This window comes from Dermacentor albipictus, chromosome 3 (assembly GCF_038994185.2).
Source record: "Dermacentor albipictus isolate Rhodes 1998 colony chromosome 3, USDA_Dalb.pri_finalv2, whole genome shotgun sequence".
Lineage (NCBI taxonomy): Eukaryota > Metazoa > Arthropoda > Arachnida > Ixodida > Ixodidae > Dermacentor > Dermacentor albipictus.
The window spans coordinates 84525545-84543899 of NC_091823.1; the positions used below are offsets into that span (position 1 = coordinate 84525545).

The 18355-nt window shown below is 48.0% G+C and overlaps 2 protein-coding genes across 4 annotated transcripts in view; one reads left to right on the forward strand and one right to left on the reverse strand.

The window, feature by feature from the left end:
- Window positions 1-18355, reverse strand: part of LOC135898892 (flavin-containing monooxygenase 5-like) — a 146843-nt gene that overhangs the window by 92130 nt on the left and 36358 nt on the right. The gene's annotated exons all lie outside the window — the stretch shown is intronic.
- The window catches only part of LOC139046638 (flavin-containing monooxygenase 5-like), a 105951-nt gene that overhangs the window by 59235 nt on the left and 28361 nt on the right, over window positions 1-18355 (forward strand). The window lies entirely within an intron of this gene.

Consider the following 18355-nt stretch of genomic DNA (forward strand, 5'->3'; position numbering starts at 1 on the left):
GAGGAAAAAAGATGGCTCCATTCGCTTTTGTGTCGACTACAGACGCCTAAACAAGATAACGAGGAAAGACGTTTATCCTCTGCCTCGAATCGATGACGCTCTCGACTGTTTACAAGGCGCCGAATACTTCAGTTCCTTGGATCTGCGCTCCGGGTACTGGCAAGTTCCCATGGCCAAGCCTGACCGTCCGAAAACCGCATTCGTTACACCCGATGGCCTCTACGAATTTAACGTCATGCCCTTCGGGTTGTGCAACGCGCCTGCTACTTTTGAGCGTATGATCGACACCATCCTTCGTGGCCACAAATGGAAGACCTGTTTATGTTACCTCGACGACATCGTCGTCTTCTCAACCGATTTTCCGACGCACCTCGCTCGCCTGCATGACATTCTGACCTGTCTCACCTCTGCCGGTCTACAGCTTAACCTCAAAAAGTGCCGCTTTGCTGCAAGCAAGCTAACCATATTGGGTCACGTTATCTCAAAAGACGGCGTCCTCCCGGATCCAGACAAGCTCCGCGCTGTTGCAGAGTTCCCAAGGCCCACGTCTATCAAAACCCTCCGAAGTTTTATTGGCTTATGTTCTTATTTTCGTCGCTTCGTACGCCATTTCGCATCCATCATGGCGCCTTTGACAAGTTTACTTTCCGCCAGTAACGGAATAGCAGCATGGTCACCTGAATGTGATGCAGCATTTCAGCAATTGCGCCACTTGTTGACCTCACCACCGATTCTTCGCCACTACGACCCTGATGCTCCCACGGAAGTCCATACTGACGCCAGCGGAGTTGGCCTTGGCGCGGTCTTAGCGCAACGGAAAGCTGGCTATGATGAATACGTCGTCGCTTATGCGAGCCGTACTCTAAAGAAAGCAGAATTAAATTACTCCGTCACAGAAAAGGAGTGTCTAGCGATCATCTGGGCATTAAGCAAGTTTCGCCCATACCTTTACGGCCGTTCTTTCGCCGTTGTTACTGACCACCATGCCCTTTGTTGGCTTTCTTCCTTGAAAGACCCGTCTGGACGCTTGGGACGTTGGGCGCTTCGCTTGCAAGAGTACGACATCCGCGTCATGTACCGCTCTGGTCGCAAGCACTCCGACGCTGATGCGCTCTCTCGCTCCCCACTGACGCCTGATTTGGCGTCGTTGTCAGCTTCCTCGTCCACCCTGTCACCGTTCACCATCCCTGACATGCCCACAGAGCAGCGCAAGGACCCATCCCTTGCAATGTTACTCGACTACCTTGCTGCTCCGTCTGATGTCCCTTCGACACGAGCACTGCGTCGCCAAGCAACCCACTTCTCAGTGCGGGACAACATTCTATATCGCCGACACTACATGCCCGACGGACGCAAATGGCTCCTCGCTATACCTCGTCATATGCGCTCTGACGTCTGCGCGTCTTTTCACGCTGACCCCCTAAGCGCTCATGCCGGCGTCCTCAAAACTTACACAAGGTTGCGTCAGCGCTATTATTGGAGAGGCATGTACAACTTTGTGCAAAAGTACATTCAGTCTTGCACTACATGTCAACAAAGCAAAACACCTACACAGCGTTTCACAGGACCGTTGCAGCCGCTGCCATGCCCGTCTCGTCCGTTCGACCGCGTCGGCATCGACCTCTACGGCCCGTTTCCATGCAGCGGGTGTGGAAATCGGTGGATTATTGTCGGCGTAGATCACCTTACTCGCTACGCTGAGACTGCAGCACTGCCAGCAGCGACCGCCCGTGACGTTGGTTTTTTCATCCTTCGCAATTTTGTCCTTCGCCACGGTGCTCCCCGAGAATTACTGAGTGATAGGGGCCGTGTCTTCCTGTCGGAGGGCATCCAAGCCCTCCTCGCTGAGTGCAGGATAATTCATCGTAAATCGACCGCGTACCATCCCCAAACCAACGGTCTTACCGAGCGCTTCAATCGCACACTTGGCGACATGTTGCGGATGTATATTTCATCCGACCACTCCAACTGGGACACCGTACTCCCCTTTGTTACGTTCGCGTACAACACCGCGACGCAAGCGACCACCGGCTTTTCCCCCTTTTTCCTTGTGTATGGCCGTGAGCCATCATGCCCTTTGGACACCATACTGCCGTACCAACCTGACGCTACAGAGTATACTCCGCTTTCCGAAGTCGCCAAATATGCTGAAGATTGCCGTCAGCTGGCACGTGCCCTGACTAGTGAGACTCAAGAACGTCAAAAGACAAGACATGACCGTGCTCATCAACCACCGCCCAACTTTGTTCCTGGTTCACTTGTGTGGCTTTGGATACCAGCCAACATTCCTGGCCTTTCTTCCAAACTCCTGGCGCGTTATCACGGTCCATACCGTATAATCGAGGCCACTTCACCGGTCAACTACATCGTCGAGCCGCTCACCGTGTCACCAGACCTGCGTCGTCGTGGGCGAGAGACAGTACATGTCAACCGCCTGAAACCGTACTACGACCCGCTCATCTTCTCCGCGCCCTGAGTCGCCAGGATGGCTACGCTTAGCTCCCGGGGCATTGTAATGAAGCAGACGCGCCCCTGTGTATGTGCCGTCTGAAGAGGAAGACGAAGGGCCGTGCCGTGATCTCGAGCGACCCCGTGCTTCGGACAGCCCTTGCAGTGCCTTGTTTTGCCTAGCGTTCCACAACGTCGTGAACGAGAATAAACCTTCATCGCAAAAGAAATAAAAGTCTGCGATGTACTAGAAGAAATGGCATGAGAGAAAGCTAGCCCTAATACCCGAATAGCTTACACTTCAAGTTGTCCATTCTTCTGTTACCGCTTCTTTACAGATTTCTTCACTTGCCAATGAATTTATCCGCGTAACACTGATGTCCACTCGTCGTTATTTTGTGCAGATTTCATTTAAACCAGGCAGACTCCAAGAGTGATAGCGTCTATGCAAGCATTTTTATGCGCAGCATATTACGAGAGCTCAACCCAGCTCCTCAGGCGCGGCGGTGTCGCCTTGAATACCACGTGACACCGTGACGTCACGACAGAGGAGAAACCGGGCTCCAACTCGCGCCGTCGCTCGCGGCGTCGCCCCCCGCATCGGACGCGGTGAGCGTCGATCAACGCAGCGTTCGGCGCAGGCACGTACCCAGGATTTTTTTTCGGGGGGGGCCCACCACCTCCATCATCATCATCATCGTCGTCGTCGTCATCATCATCATCATCATCCTGTTTTATGTCCACGGCAGGACGAAGGCCTCTCCCTGCGATCTCCATTTACCCCTGTCCTGCGCCAACCGATTCCAACTAGCGCCCGCAAATTTCCTAATTTCATCGCTCCACTTAGTGTTTTGTCGTCCTCGATTGCGTTTTCCTTCTCTTGGTACCCATTCTGTAACCCTAATGGTCCAACGGTTATCTAACCGGCGCATTACATGACCTGCCCAGCTACATTTTGTCCTCTTGATGTCAATTAGATTATCGTCTATACTCGTTCGCTCTCTGATCCAAACCGCTCTCTTTCTCTCTCTTAACGTTATGCCTAGTAATCTTCGTTCGATCGCTCGTTGCGCGGTCCTAAACTCATTTTCAAGTCTCTGCCCCATATGTCAGCACTGGCAAAATCACTGATTGCACACCTTACTTTTCAATAATAATGGTAAGCTTCCAGTCAGGAACTGGCAATGTCTGCCGTATGCGATCCAACCTATTTTTATTCTTCTGTGAATTTCCTTCTCATGATCAGGGTTCCCTATGATTAATTGATCTAGGTAAACGTACTCCTTCACAGTCTCTAGTGGCCGACTGGCGATCCTGATCTGTTGTTCCTTTGACAGGCTATTTATCATTATCGTCATCTTCTGCATATTAATATTCAACCCCACTCTCACACTCTCTCTGTTAAGGTCTCCAATCATTTGTTGTAACTCGTCTGCATTGTTGTTGAATAGAACAATGTCATCGGCAAACCGAAGGTTGCTGAGATATTTGCCGTCGATATGTACTCCTAAGCCTTCCCAGTTTAATAGCTTGACTTCTAAGCACGCAGTGAATAGCTTTGGAGAAATTGTGTCTCACTGTCTTACCCATTTCCCTATAGGTATCTCCCTGCTTTTCTTGTGTAGAATTAAGGTAGCTGTAGAACCTCTGTATATATTCTTACGCGAAGGACGAGCCAGTAAGACGAGAAACTATTTACAGATTATATTTACAACAACGGTTGCGGCGCTGACCGGTTAGATTCACAGCGCGAGCCCAGTTCGTTCTTCCTCCTCTTTTCTGGAGTGATGGCGCCCACGCACCTCGTTCAAACAAACAAATACCACACGCATGCAGCAATATTTTGCAAGCTTTTTACGTAAGCGTTCTGTAGTCCTTGATTACGTAGTGCCTTTAGACTGCTGGTATCTCTACTGAATCAAATCCGTTTTCGTAATCTATATAAGCCACATAGAGAGGCTTATTGTACTCTGCAGATTTCGCGATAACCTGATTGATGACATGGATGTGATCCATTGTAAGGTATCTCTTCCTGAAGCCAGCCTGTTCCCTTGGTTGACAAAATCCAGTGTTGCCCTTATTCTATTGGAGATTATTTTGGTAAATATCTTATATAATACTGGGAGCAAGCTAATGGTCCTATAATTTTTTAATTCTTTAACGTCTCCTTTTTTGTGGATTAGTTTAATGTCTGCATTCTTCCAGTTTTCTGGGACCCTTGCAGTCGATATACACTTCGTATAAAGAGCCGCCAGTTTTCTAAGCATTATGTCTCCTCCATCTTTGATTAAATGGACTGTTATTCCACCTTCTCCTCACGCTCGTCATCGTTTCTTGTCTTGCAGCGCCCTTCTGACCTCATCGCTAGTTATAGGAGACTTTCTGTATCCTGTTCATTACTGTTTCTAAGTGAGGTATCGTGACTCCTCTGGGTACTGTATACAGGTCAGCTTAGAATTTTTCCGCTGCCTTTACTGTATCTTCGAGATTGCTTACGATATTATCCCTCTTATCTTTTAGTGCATACATCATGGTTTGTCCTATGCCAGGTTTCTTTTTCACTGATTTCAGGCTGCGTTCATTTTTTTACAGCTTCTTCAGTCTTTCATATGTTATAGTTTCGAATATCAGTTATTTTCGCCTTGTTGATCAGTTTTGACAGTTCCGCGAATTGCGTAACGCTGTGCGGCCGCCAGTCCCATACAACCGCGTAGAGCGCAGTACTCTGTGATTCTAGACGTACTGAGCTGACCGAGAAAGGTTAGAAAAACACCCACATAAGCACAGCAGAGAAGTGGCTACGTGAGGCGGTTCGACCGATAACTGTAGAAGCGTCATTCAAAGCAAGTAATTATTCTCCACTTCCGGCGGCGTTTTCTCTACTTCCTTTTAAATAAAAAGATGTTGATCCATAAATATTCTCATAAACAACAGTTAACATTTTTATTATTCACTTTTGCTTGCGGTTTGGTGGTTGCGTTGGCTCTCTCCCTTAGTAGATCGCTTAATTTCTCAACTCCTTGCGATTTTTGTTTCCGGTTTCCAATTTTGCACGGAAAGGCCATACAATTAAGGAAAAACAGACGAGGTAACTGGCGACAGTCATTTTGCTTATGGGTTTAAGGGTTATTGCAGGGTTTCATGATGGACGCTCTTTCACATCATTTTATTTCCCACCTTATTTAACCCATATCACGTGTATATGGTTCCGGGCATCTGCCAGCGTCGCGGCGAGCCGTAACTCAAGAAAATAATGAAGCAAAGGGAAAAGTTAAACGCAATTGGTGTTTTCTCCGGCCGCAGCCCGTTCCATGAGAGTACAGACCAGCTGAGTAACAGCCGCATCCCTCTCCTGGTCCCAGGATCAGCCTAAACAAAGAAGGTTGAACTAACAAAAGCAACAGCTATGCGCGTGACGGTTGAATAGATGGTGACAACTGAGCGCATCTCGAATTAATCGCGCGGGTGCGGAATCTATGAGAGAACTGTCCTTCACATTACAAGAAATGCCGATAACTACCGCCATCTAAAAGGAGTGAAAAAGGCGCAGCATAAGGCTGACCGATGAACAGCTGTCAAGTCTCAACATTAATCTGGCGGCGCTTTAGGAATGTGTGAGGAGTGGTGGCGTGGGTGGGGAGGGGGGGGGGGTATGCCACTTAATTTCGGGGGGGGGGGCCCGGGCCCCCCCGGGGCCCCCCCCCTGGGTACGTGCCTGGTTCGGCGCGACAACGAAATGTGCGCCTGAGCCTGAGCCGACGCCGACGACACCGGCTTTTCTGCGACACGAGCTCCTTAACGCTGTCGCGCTAAAATAAAGGCTAGTATGCTTCGCATCCTGGGCTTAACCTTAGCTAAGCCACAGCCATTTTTTTGAGGCCACAGCAGACAACACTGAAGCGGACGAAGACAACGTTTAATTAAGCACACTGCAAAGAATTCTCTTTCTTTTCACCTCCGTGTTACTTTTCCTCGAAATCTTGATATTTTTTCCTAGTCATTTCATTGCTCGGTGTGGCCGATCCCGCTCGTGTGCTTGTGTCATGTGTGAGGGAGGCAACACAAACAATTTGTTCTTAAGAAGATCCAAGTATCCGCTGCGAGAATCTAATGCTGTCGCACTACATTTGTCCAGAACCACCGAGGTCTGCTGAATTTTCTTTTCTATTCAACTACGCTGTGTAATGGGAACCGTTCCTGTGTGTGCCTCCGGATTAAGTGGTCAGCAGCATCGCTGAAGCAAAAACGTACACACTCTTGGACTTTAGCAAGGAATTGCTTTAGATCTTAATTTAATACGCTTGACTTGAGGCACTAGCTTCTCCTGGGGAAAAGAAAGAAACAAGACAGCTATTTACGCAAAGCCTTTACGGCTGCAGTTTCGTGCTCATACGTTCACGCCATTTATTCGCTTCTGCGTAACCGAAGGGGGCGTTTTGTCGCTTCCGTCTATTAAGAGCTGCTAATGATCGTTGTCTTCGAGTATTCACATCAACCAAATATGGCCGGGTCGTTTCTATAGGCACTGACATCTATGTGCCCGCGTTAACAACACCTAAAAGAGAGACGGATTACTTTACTTCTCCGTACAGAGCGTCAGGATGTGTCTGACAGCTCCGACCGGACTCGCGAACGAACGCAATTGGCGCTGCACTCCGTGAATTTACAGGGCCCTCCTTAACACCGGTCCTCGTCAAATCACTGCCGATCGGCTAGAGCGGATCGCTAGAGGGTCAGAAGGTTGGCATACGGGGTGATTGCGAGTGCATAAGTTGGCAGCGAAATCCGTCTCGAATTCAGGGGCTCCAGCGAGGTCGTTGCGCTCCTCAGGGGCATCTTTCTGAAGCGTATGGTCCCCAGTTGTCACGCCACCCATTTATATTCCATTTTCTTTGTCTTTCTCGAAGCACGAACAGAGAAGCACTATCGAAAGGATGACCTCGGGGATTAGGCGAGGGTTGCGTGCCGCTTCCCTCCGACGTTGCTCCTAGCTTTGCCTAGCCTCGAAGTCGCGACTGATTCGTATCTTCGATATCACGTAGGAGCCGTGACGGTGGCGAGATTCTATATTGTGATACTGAGCTGTCCCTGCCGGGACCCTGTTGAAAATGTCGCACTCGCACGCTTTACGCGATACATTACTCTCAACTCCTACCGATGAACACTTTCTGTCGACGCTTACTTATTATTTATGCATTTGTTTATTTGTTTCTTTATCTTTTAACCTGTTAGCGTATGTCGCAAAGGTTCAAGCAACGTGAAGTTGGATCAGGTCTGTTGATTAGGGATCTAAAGGCCTGCTTTGCCGCGCTGTGCTATTTGGAACACGTTACGTAATTGTCTGGTCTTACAGGTATAATTGCAACACGACTTCGTGACAACATCAGCAACCGGCAAGGACACTATGACTTAGAACAATTTGTGTAAGCTCTCTCCGATGCAGTGCTTTCATAACGACATCACTCTTCTATTACACCCTGAGTTTTTACTCTCGTCGGGGCTAGTTACCGAGACTAGCGACGTGGTACTTTCTATGGTATGCCAACGAAAATAATGCGAAGCGCAGACACTGAGACGCACTTATTTCCACAGCAGCAGTGTTCCAGTTAAACAGAGAGGAAACTGATACCTTTTAAGACCGGCTGGCGCATCACGTCTTCATATTCTTGGACATGAAGAGCGTTTTATCGGCCTCGTGAAGACGTGATCAACACGATAATGAAGTCGTCAAGAGAAGAGCACTGACATCTGTGGTTTGTGATGGTCGTTCAACTACGGCTGCTGCATAAGCAACTCGTATGCTCAGGACGCAAAAATGATACAGTATTACGTCCTTGTGAGCGTTTAAAAAACAGTTCGGCAAGCGCCACAGTGCGCAAAAGTTTGTAGCCCTGAACTTTGCGACGCCAACGGCTTCGATCGCGCAGCGCGTCCGGATACACAAGGAACCGTTTGCTGAACTTCCTTTTTTTTCAGCTTTTATTCAGCACAGATTGCGCAGCCAAACGGTACAGAGTTCCATGTGCTTTTTCACTTACTACCCTCGGCTTCTTTTCTCGCCACCACTGGTAGAGCATTTGACAAATTTCAACAATCAACCGTCGTCCGAAAAAAATTAGCTTAGGACCTTGACTGGAACCTTGGTCGTCGTCAGCGAACTGTTTCTAAAGGATGTCGTCTCGAGAGTCGTCCCGATTTGGATGAGTTTAGTGCTATGTTTAGCCGTGAGTGTGTGTTTCGTTTACGTGAAAGACCAGAACGACACTTGGGTTTTGTACATTTCTTGCATTTCTCTGTACGCACGACTGATAGAGTGCTCCAACTAAAGGTCCCCTGTGTCTAGTTTCACGCCTAGTTTAGTCCTTGCATGTCTAGTGATTCCTAGTTTAGTACGAGTGCAAGTGCGATTTATACTATGGTCAAGTGAATTTCATTGCAAAAGAAGGGCCGGTTTGATTTTCTCACCGGCGCACTCGTGACTGTTGCATGGCTGTGTACACACACCCATGAGGGTATACCTCCAGCTCCACTCCAATGGAGTACACCTCCATTACTTCACATGAATGTTTTCGCCGCGCCGGGTGGGTAATCCATGACGTGGTCGGAGCCTCCGATCCATGGAGGAAGATTCCGCCAAGGCACAAACATTCGCAGTATACGCTAACGTGCTATCGATACGCCCTAGCAGATGCAATAACGACGATTTCTGATTGCATCTCCTCTGAAATGAGGTGGCGACAAGTAGCCACCTAGACCGCATGCGCTAACGCGGCTTTACTATATCCACTGCACTCCAGCATTTTACTTACACTTACTTTTACTTACACTCAACTTACACTGTAAAGTTACCTATCCTTATGACGATCCTTACCTATCCACTTTGTCTTTTCTTTTTTTGTGGTTGTTGTTGTTTTTTCACTAATACTGTAAACGTATCTTGCTTATCTCGGCCGTTGGCCAGTCAACACTTCCCTCAGCTTTGAACTAAAGCACTTCTACTTCTAGCTGGGTAAATATCTTGGTATATTATTGCAATGTGCTGAGTCGTCCCCGAAACATGACTTACCCCCTTGCGAATATTTACTTCTGTATTGCCCTCACGCAGCCAGCTCGGTCCTCAGAAAGCAGGAAAGTACCCTTTTGGTTATCGTACAAATCTTACTCCTTAATTTGAATTGAATTCTGCGGTTTTATCTGCCAGTACCACGATCTGCTTATGACGCACGCCGTAGTGGGGCACTCTGCACCACAGAGCAGGTGGTCGAAATTAGTGCTCTGCACTAATTTCGACCACCTGCGGATCTTTAACGGGCCCCCAAACCATGGGACACTGGCGTTTTTACATCGAAATTCGGTCGCCGCTGCCGGGATTTCATCTCGAGACCTCGTCCTTCGCAGCGCAACATCATAGCCGCTAACCCACCACGGCGGGTATTTCCTCATTTGTTCCTTGCCTTTGTGGAACTCCGTGGACTATTTTTGTTTACATACAATGTATACAATTTGCCGTCTATGTTTCTCTTTTCGTGACTCCGGGTTCCGTCTTCGGGTGTCATATGTGTACTTTCAATTTTTTCTTTTTTTTTTGCACTTGGTCACCAAATTTTCTGACCTCTTTCTCCAATACGTGTCTGCACATTTAAGGCCAAGATATCTCTGCACTCCTAGCCGCCCATTCCATATTATGTATGTCCTTGACTTTTTCCTCTAAACTAATTTTCTTCTGCACTTCTCGGACTTAGGTCTGGGAAGTAAGCTTGAATTCGATAACTATTGAATTCAATAGCAGTTGCGTGACCCAGACACGGTGCCTCCAGGAACCTTATGCTACCATGGTCGCCCAAAGTTACTGAGCGCTCGTACTCAACATACATGCCGTCACACAAACACATCATCTGTCCCGGTATTTGGCAACAAAATTTAGCGAAGAAACTTTCTCCGCCATTTTCACCGCTTCAATGGGGGCGAAATTCAAAAATGCCAGTGTGTCATGCATTGGGCGCAGGTTAAAGAACTCCAGGTGGCGCAAATTAATCCGCAGTCCTGCACTACGGCGTGCCTCATAAACAGATTGTGGTTTTGGCACGTAAAACCCACAAGTTAATTTAATTTTACATCGAAGCTGATAGCCTCTAGTTGGTCGGGATTTTTCCAGGCGTTCTCACCCAAAAACCCGCAGCTGGAAAAGGTGCTTGCGTTTGAGTTTCCGCGTAACAGCGTTGTGCTCACTCGCATATCCGAATTAGAATCCGCTGCTATCATGTCTGTAAGTTGTGTGTCGGTCGTACTTTACGACTTTTGCGATACAGTTTACTTTGAAAAAATGAATTACTTCGGTAACGCACTTGCGCCAGGCGGAGGGCCTACAAGAATAAAGATTTATTCTGCACTTCCGCACACGTGCGTGCGCGCGTGATGAACGTGGGCACACAGTGTACCTGTCGTCGATGTTTTGATGCTCTACCCCTTACATTTATCGCTCACGGTTAGCTGCGATCGTAATCGGCATTATGGCAGACACTGTCCAGCAACAGTATACCGCAACAGCAGCTAGAAAAGAGGCTTGTGTTTAAGTTTCCGCGTAACAGAATTATGTTTTCTTGTGTACTCGAATTACAATCTGGTGCTATCATGTCTGCAGGTTGTAAGTCGTACTTTACGCGTTTTCTGACGCAATTCACCTTTAAACATTGATTTAGTTCAACGAGGCCCTTGCGCTTGGCGGAAGACCTAGAAGAATAAGGAAGTATGCTCAGAGATCAGAGCAATATATGTAGAGAACAACATAGAACCTGTACGTTCTCGAGGAGCGATGGCTAAACTTTCTGGCTAGCTCGGAACTACACGACCAACTATGGGCTATCTAGGGGGCCCGGCCAGCAGTGAAAAGGCTATGCCTCACCGCACACAATGCCCGGGTGGCCTGAGCCCGGGCTGGCAACCTCGCAGGTCCCTTTTTCATTAACGTTTTTTTCCATCCGTCCGTATGCTGCACTTCCGCACACGTGCATGCGCACGTGACGTACGTGGTGGTGGTGCTTAGTTAATGTCGCCTAACGTCAATTGGGGTGGTGGCACTTGTCTAACGTCCGCAGCAGCTTTGCTGTACATCCACATTCACAGGATGCAATCGAGGCAGACTTTTTTATTTTATTTTCACCGCTAATAACCAACATTATTCCGACAAACATGAGCAAGAAAAGTTTAGGGTGAATAATCTGCCACTACAAATTCATTTAATGCCTTTCTTGAACGTTTCTATGGTGTCTATATATAAAGAATTATACCTTTGCCGCTCAAACTTTCGATTTCGAGCTCACAGCCGCAAAGCTCAGAGAGCCTAGGGCACGTCGATGATCTTAACGAAAGGTGACGAGCTATGCACTCACAGCCGTCGTGGGTCATGCTGTCCGAAATAACCATGCCCAGTGGGTCGCAGGAACGGCGGCCTAATCGAATTTGAGCGACGGCATGACACGCTGCTTCCCGCTGCGCGCGACAGTCGTCGGATACCAAAAATGAGCGGAGAAAGTAAATAGCGCGCACCACTTTGTTACAGAGACACGTTTCCACGCTTATGCAAATTCAGCTTCGTGTGAAATGCGTTGGCGAGCTAATAATAGCACTAGTGCAAAGTCATAGTTCGTCCGTTCCGTCATACTTCACTTTCTAGCCCGCATACTAAGACGACTGTCACGTTTCTTGGTGTGTGTTTGGTTCCTTTAGAGCTGTCACTCGGTCGCATACCGGTCCAGGTGGCACACGAGGCAACGCTTCTTCTTTTTTCCACGACGTTTCAGCTGGCAACGTTGCAGCAGCCGCAGGCAAATGCCTAAAGCGTTTAGCGTGTATGGGCAGCCCAACGTTACTAGCTAGTCTAGTAACGTTGGGGCAGCCTAGCAGGAACGCCACAGACCTCAATTCACGTGGACCCAAACAATCGGCTGAAGGAGCACGCAATCAGCGTCGACGGGCCATTTTACACGTCCAGGTTGTATGCGCTCGCGGGCATTTTTTGTCCGGCAGCCCTTCTCGACTTCGATACACAAGTTTTTCATTCGCGTTTGCTGAAATGGGACGCGCATTGATGGTATGACGGAAGACTTTGACCTTTCTGAGCAGCTGACCGAGTCTTAAGGAACGCTGAAAGCTCGTCGGCCAAATTCGGGAAGGCGCCGCTTCAAAAACAGCAGAAGCTTAAACGACGTGGTGGCGGCGAAGCCAAACTTTAGCGTTCCGACGAACAAATTGGCACTCAAGAATTGGAGGCGCACGAAGTTTGACCAAGGGTCCTCCCGCGAGCGAAAAAGAGAACGCAAGAGTGACGAAGCCTTGCTGCTTGACCGAGAAAACGGGCTCCTATTTTAGCCTGAGAGCCAAACGCTATCTTTAGACTACTGAAGGCGACTAAAATACACGATGGGTTCATTGAATGTTTGTCAGGATTCAACATTTACGCTGTGTCCGTCGACGTGCAGCCGTTGTAAAAGAGAGAGAGAGAGAGAGAAAAGCGAAGCCTCGGTGCGCGTGACCGCAGCTGACTTCAGAGCATCTAGTCGGCCTCTTGTTGTAGTCGCTGCTGAGAGAGGTCAAGGCTAACTCGTCCTCAACCACCTGAGCGTTCAAACACCAGGAGTTACACCCAACCGACATTCAACAACAGTCATACTTCTAGCGTGTTAGTTTTATTTATTTATTTTGTGCGATAGCAGTTACATGGACAATCCAATCCAAGCTAAAAAAGGCACCCTGTATAAACTGATTGAAGGCAGACGCGATAAAGAAAAAGGGGATTGGGGGGGCGAGATACAAAAAATGGCTGTGGCTTAGGTAAGGTTAAGCCCAGGATGCGAAGCATACTAGCCTTTATTTTAGTTGTTGAAGCACTGTTTAGCCTGGTGAACTGCTGTTGCTTGGCTATATTTGGTTCGGCTAGACGAAGAAACAACTCTTGCATTACTGCTTCGCCTTCAAGAGTGGAACGCGATAGCGTTCCCGTCGACCCGCCAAGGGGTGTAAGACAATGGGCTACAGGGCAGCGACTACGCGCCCCGCATTGGACGCGCTGAGCGTCGAGCAAAGCAGCGTTCGGCGCGGCAACGAAATGTGCGCCTGAGCAAGAGACGCACGCCTTAGAAACAGCTCGTTTCTAAGGCAACACCGCATTCACTAGAGGCGCTTTTGTACCGCTTTGAAGCATCGTACTCGTGGCTCAGTGGTAGCGTCTCCGTCCCACACTCCGGAGACCCTGGTTCGATTCCCACCCAGCCCGCCTTGCAAGAGTTGAGCCAAAGCCACTTCTCCTCTGTCGTGACGTCACGGTGTCACGTGGTTTCATGGTCACCGCCGCGCCTGAGGAGCTGGGTTGAGCTCTCGTAATATGCTTCGCATAATAACTAGTGACGTGACATTTTGTGCTCGCGTGTCGGAAACTCTAACAAAACGGTCCTCATTAAAAGCTTAACCAGTGGGTCGTACAATTTCGTAGTTTGTGTGTAACCATGCACTCGCATGTCAAGATCGGTACAATAGCGATAGGTTATGTTTCCATGTTAATTATTCGCACGCCAAGAATAGCACTGCTGCGTCTTCATTTCATCATTGCGGAGTAAGCGAACCTATCTTGTATAGGTTATTTTACAGCAAAGCGGTTAAACTGACTTCCACGACCACTTTCGTGCGGCGACAGTAAAAGCCGACGGCGGGGAGGCGTACTCCGCATCAAATTGTAATCAATGAACAGCCGGCAAAGTAACCTGAGTCTGAGTCTCAAAGGTTTGTTTTGGAACGTAATTGTCAATAATTATAAAATGGTTATTGCAGTATTCAAATCTGCCGTCGAAAAAATCACACACATTCACGTTAACCCATATGAATATAGTGTATGCTGCTACGCATCGTTATTACTTTATTTATCATGCCCTGTATTCACTAACTTACTTGTATTCATTTGACCTGCATTCACCCTTTTTTACTGTTATATTATATCCCCTGTACCTACCCCTCATGCAAGTTCTCTCATGGGACCCTTGAGGTATAATAAATAATAGAATAAAATTAAAGTGATTGTGCGTATACCTCACTCAAATAGACAACTTCTTTGTGCGTTTGTGTGTGCGTGTTTTTTTAGGCAGTAAATCGTAATTTTTGTTTCTCACGTCGCGTATTACCGACTCAATGTTGCAAGTCAGCCAGGAGCTTGTAAGGCTGCAACGGTGAAAGCTGACGGCGTAGTACAGCAACACAGCTCGCGTGGGAGCGCCGAAGAGGCCGGATAACCCGGACGTCGGCGATAAGCCATCGCTAAGAACAGCCAGCAAGCAGACCTCTGGGTACTACCGATGAAGGGTCTGAGAGCTCGCTTATACAGCTTCGCTGTCTTTGACGTATCAGTTGCTCAGATCAGCCCACATCAGCATGCGCAGGATTTTTTTGTATCCGTACAAGTTACGGACATACGCACACCTGCACAACAAACCTAAATAACCCGATTTTAGGTCGAGCAGTGCCCGGCTTATAACTAACGTTTCCTCCCAGTCTCTGACACGATCATGGCTCAAGATTTAACCATTACTGGACAGAATGGAACAACGCGAGAGCCATGACAGGAAGTGCCGTGGCATTCTTCGGAACCTTCCGCCTGGTTCGGCTTTTTCACCTGCGAGCTATTCGTTTTTCCCGTTAACTCTCTTCGGCGCGGACTCTTCCGTCTTTACGAGTCAAGGCCTCGGCTCACCCTTTGGCGAATCACTCTCCCTCCGTCTGGACCAAATCTCATCCTCCTCTCTCCCCCTCTCTCTCTCTCACCAGCCTGCTTTGCTTTCTTCCTCGAGGCACTACTCACCGTGGCCTTCAGAGCGTGCGCGGGGACAGTGACCGCGTTATTCGGCCGGCGCTGTATTGCTGGCCGCGATTTCATCTCCGCCTCAGCGAACGCACTGAGGAAGGGCTCAACGGCTGTTGCGGAATCGTATACTAACGGGTCGCGGATGCTAATTCTTCCCAGCGGACTCGCGGCTGCTTGCGCCACCAATGGCAGACGGACGATAGCGTGGGTTCTTTAGCATAGCTTTTCAGCTTAGTCTCGTTATCTCTGTATTCCCCTCCTCCTGCCCCCTTTTGCCTGTCTGGGGTAGCTAGCTGTATTCTTTTCTGATTAACCTATCTGTTCTCCTCTCTTCTTACTCTTTCTCGTTGTTGTTTCTTTCAGCCCTCTTTCTTTTTTCTCTCTCTCTCTTTAACAGCTCAAAGCTACGTTCGCTGTGTCAGTCCGTCCATCATTGTCAAGTCATCGTCATCAGATCACCTACTGAGCTTAACCATCGCCATAGTGCAGAGAAAAAACAAAGTGTTCCGGCAAACGCTACTGGGATTTGAGCTCGTGCTCCAGCGGCAGTGTGCACTTTGGAGGTGGACGGTCTAACCACAGCGTTGCGTGCTCCATAAATAATTTATTGCAGAACAAGCTATTGCAGTTCAGAGCATAAGTTCAGGACCAGATAAATCGGTGAAGTCTGTTGGTTCTTTTATTTCTCTCTCGATAGATTTCAACTCACGGAACGAATTGTCAGGTTGACACCAGGTTCAAGATATGTACCGTCAAACTTGCGGTAAAAATACATTGTTGTTCCACTTACATTTTTCTCAAGCCGCCCTTTTATGCAATGAATCACAAAAGTAACTGGATTGCCCATGTATTCCGTTGCACACTTTGGGAATAGATATGTCGAAACCGGTGCCATCCTGAGAATTCCTTCCAAGTGGATACGCCTTGCGAACTCACTAACTACAACTCCTAAATTGGAACGTTTTCACTAACGTAACTAGCTGAAACCGAAATTAGTGATTTTTTAAATTAGTATATTATGCATTTCAACTTCTAATGCAAGCAATGTACGCCTCTTCGAGTAATCCAGCTCAAAGACTGAAAATGTGCGATGTGCCACAGGCGAGCTTTAAAGACTATGTATAGTTTTTAAGAAAGCTACTAATATAAGCAGTATTACTTTTGTTTTTCAGTCAAGCAGTCATTCACAAACTTTATTTTCCATAACAAAGCGCATATACCCATGGTGTTAGGATAAATGTCCCCAGAAACGGTTACTTGACTAGTTCTGATGGCCGGGACAAATCAAGATGGCAGCAGTCGGTACAAAGTATGTCGGAGACGACAGAAAAAGATAACTACGAACCTACCGCCTTTCTTTCTCCCAACAAGTGCACACAATGTATTTTTATCTAGCATTAATAAGGAAATTCACGAATCTATACCACAATTTTCGATAGATCAGAGTAATGACAAGTTGGTTTCCCGAAATATGGTAGAGTGGTGGCTCGCAGAACAAACCTAATTCGTTCCGTGGGCGAGTGTGTTCTGATGAACGTCCCTGGACGTTCATCTGCTCACGGAGTGTGGCTATTGATGCGAGACGCGGATGTTATTACTACACAATAGAAAATAACTTTGATGTTTCACCAAGAATTGAGGGTTCTCTAAATCCAGAGAGAGAGGGGGAGTATTTACACCATTGTTCACACGCATTCGCACAGTGCACTGTTTTACGTTATTTTTACTTCGTCCTCTCTGAACCGCTGTGCGATTACCTTTCTAAAATTTAGAAACACACTCTATTCTCAGCTAGGTCTGCGTTCGTCCCCTTCAGCAAGACGAGGCGTAATGCTCTGCTCTGAGAAACATTTTCTTGTCTTTGTCACGGCATTCCTTTCTTTAAGATTCAGGAAGGAAGAACTGCTCTAAAGTCACCTGGCTCTTCCTCCCTACAGCCCACTTCTGAAGGCGTGGCGAGAACTGCGGGAGAGCGAGGTTGGGGGAAGGATAATGAAGGCCCAGGAGTACGTGGCCCAAACACACGCAGACGGTTCGTTCGAGGAACCGGGTTCGCAAAAATTGCGAGCGAGCCCGGTTCGCTCTCCGAAACGTTCGGTGAGCGAGACGCGTTCGCTCATCGAGGCAAAGTGTGATATAGGGGTCGGGTGGTGCTCGGCTCGAAGGGCCGTCTTTCTTCAACGTTTACTAGACGCTTGCCGCAGTCGTCGCGAGTTTCTTAATTAGTCTTAGCCATGCGCCGTGTACTCCGAGACACACATTGCACACACTCTGTACTCAACACTTCTGCGTGGCGCACCCATCCACACCTGCCGCACTAGTATCTACAGGCGTGCCAGAAATCAAACCTTCGACAGCTTATAGCGAGACAATTAAACATCTTCCCAGGATTCCAGTATATGAACAACATGCAGAATGCTTCAGTGATATATCAGGACAAAAAATTCTAGTGTGTGGCAACACAAACAAGCAAGCATAAACAAAACGCAGCACAGCTTAATCATATCGGTGAAGGCCGACCGTACGCCCGTACACAGCAGCCAGTGCGTCCTCTGGATAATGAAATCATTTCCAAGCGATTTCATTTGAAACATTGCAGATGGTTTCAAACGTAAAAAAATACTAAGCTCATTTATGGCGATGGGTGCTGCGTGTACATCCCAGCAGCATTCACAGCGTTGCATTCGCCGTAAACGTAGCATCGCAAGAGATCCAGCGATGTCGTCCTCCGTTCCAATTACAAAAGAGCACGTCTTGTACAGTCATCGGTTCTCTGCATTATAGCACAGTGAGGCTGAAATGCCCGCGCATATGCTGAAAAGAAAATACTGCGCCACTGCCGCAGATCCACCCTCTTTCTAAGATGTTGTAAAGAAACGTTTTTACGAAAACCGCAGAAACATTTGAGAGAAACTACGCTAGTTGACAGCAGTGTGTGGTAGACGGACAACCAAAATATGGCTCTATGTCATGAATTATTTAGAGCCCTTCGAGGCTTGGCATGTGAGCTCAGCCGGTGGGCAAGCGTAGAGCCGGGCCAACAACAATGTTCCTTGGTGT